The 2,012-nt window shown below is 38.0% G+C and overlaps 1 pseudogene; it reads left to right on the top strand.

Moving 5' to 3' along the window:
• The first annotated feature begins 293 nt into the window (after positions 1 to 293).
• Positions 294 to 1,404, top strand: LOC147321425 (uncharacterized; annotated as a pseudogene).
• Positions 1,405 to 2,012: the final 608 nt, after the last annotated feature.

Below are 2,012 nucleotides of genomic sequence, written 5' to 3'. Positions count from 1 at the left end.
GATGTTTGGGAGGCCAGTGATGATAATGGCATTGTCCAAAATGTTTCTTCTGAATCGAAACAGCCACAAACTGACGTGTCTCCATCACGATCGTCTTCATCCCTCAAAAAAGGTAAAGTATTTTTCACATAAAATAATAACTATTGATTATGTTGCCTTCATAAAATTACATCGCCTATTATTAATCACATTTTTTTTTTTTACGTTACAGGAGTGTAGTACAAATTCATCCAACAAAAGTGACAGTAGTAATGCTACAAAAACTCTTTACCACAGCAGCCATTTTTTCCCCCATTGACCAGAAAGACTGGCAAGACCTTAAAAAAAAAAAAAAAAAAGCCACACAGAAAGGGAGGCTTTTCAAAGGTATGCAGTGGACTAATGTGGTAGCCACTGGCATTAAGTCAGTACACCCATTTTGCAGTTTTGGATTTAAGAGGCATACCATCAACACCAGTCAGTCAAGGTCTAAGACGGCTGTATTCTCATGTAAGGCATACTGCCGTTTTAAGGATTGTCCAGTGACTGTGAAAGTGCAGGTTAAAGACGAAAAAACCCTGAAGGCTGATGTGCGCCACAAGACCTGTGCATGGACAGTCCAGAGATGTAATAACGGAAAAACTTGAAACAAAAGTCCTTAGCTGGATTCTCTAAATCAAATACCAGAACAAGTTTTCCAAGCAGGGTGTCAGGATGAGGCACCATCTAAAGATGTCTTGAAAAATATTGCCTGGTTCCACAGAAAATAAAAAACAGAGACCTCATTTAAATGAGATGGTCAGTCTGCAAATGTTAGTAGACAGACAGCGAGGACTTCCAAATGAAGTCCTTCAGAGAGTGCTCCTGCATCCAAAAGGGGATAATGCTGTGGTCCAAAAAAAACCAACCCCTTTCAGTGTTTTACCAGCGGTGCAAAGACGATGTAGTATATTTTGATGCAACAGGAAGCATTATCTCTAAAGATAATGCTTCTGCTACTCCGTACTATGTGTATGAAGTTATAGTGAGAAGTCCCTTCAAGCGATCATCACTTCTACCAACAGCAACATATGTAACGCGTGACCATACCACTGCTTCTGTTACATATTTTCTTCAAGCATTTCAAACAGAGCTTACCAGAATGGAAGCAGGGCAAACAAAAGGCCAGTAATGATCATATGTGGCTCACTGGTGCTTCTCCAGTCCATTGCTATTATATTCTGCAGAGCAAGTTTGGAAGACCTTTTGGAGCGATACTTCCAGGTTATCACAGGACAGTTAGACACAGACAACTTCAACATACACTGTAAAAAAAGTCAGTAAAATATACAGCAAAACACCGTCAAATTCCAACGGTAATGGAGCGTAAAACCAAAAACCTCCTTTTACTGTATTAAATAGATTGAATAACCGTTAATTGTGAGACTGGATAAAACTTTGTTTTTTACTGTAATAAAATGTTGAAATTATAAATATTTTCTGTGAAAACAAATAAATATGCATACATTTTACAATTACATATTGTAATGTTGAAAATGTCTGAAAAACTTAGATTTTACAGTATTATTTGAGTAAAACTACATCTTTTGGGGTTGTGCACATTGGAATTCACAGTATAAAGCTGTAGATTTTTAAGCAAACAAAAACATTCATTTTTACAGAAGCAAGATGTTAAAAAATAGGGTCCACCGTAATAATACAACCAGTAAATACCATTAAAAAAAAAAAAAGCAAATATCAGCAGTGAAAGACAATAAAACTGATAGTAGAGCTGTGCGATAGAACGATAACGATATGTATCGCGATATAACTTTTTCGCGATAGACCTCGCCGCTCTTGTCCTCTTAAAAAAAAAAAAAAAAAAAAAAGAACAGCCAATCCAAATTAAGTAGCGCAGAGCCGAACTAATCACAGCCGCAGCGTCACGTCACGTGACTTGTTACGTACAGCACAAGTGCCAATCCGCACATGTGTATTCAGAGCGTTCTCACTCCCGAGGCGTAACATGTCGACGTTTTGTCACGTCCCGCGGC

This window comes from Aulonocara sp. 'chitande type north' Nkhata Bay, linkage group LG9 (assembly GCF_057382095.1).
Source record: "Aulonocara sp. 'chitande type north' Nkhata Bay isolate Kocher_YH1m ecotype deep benthic linkage group LG9, A_spYH_male_GT1.1, whole genome shotgun sequence".
NCBI lineage: Eukaryota > Metazoa > Chordata > Actinopteri > Cichliformes > Cichlidae > Aulonocara > Aulonocara sp. 'chitande type north' Nkhata Bay.
Note: the sequence above shows the minus strand (reverse complement) of the source record. Positions and strands in the feature narration are given on the sequence as shown.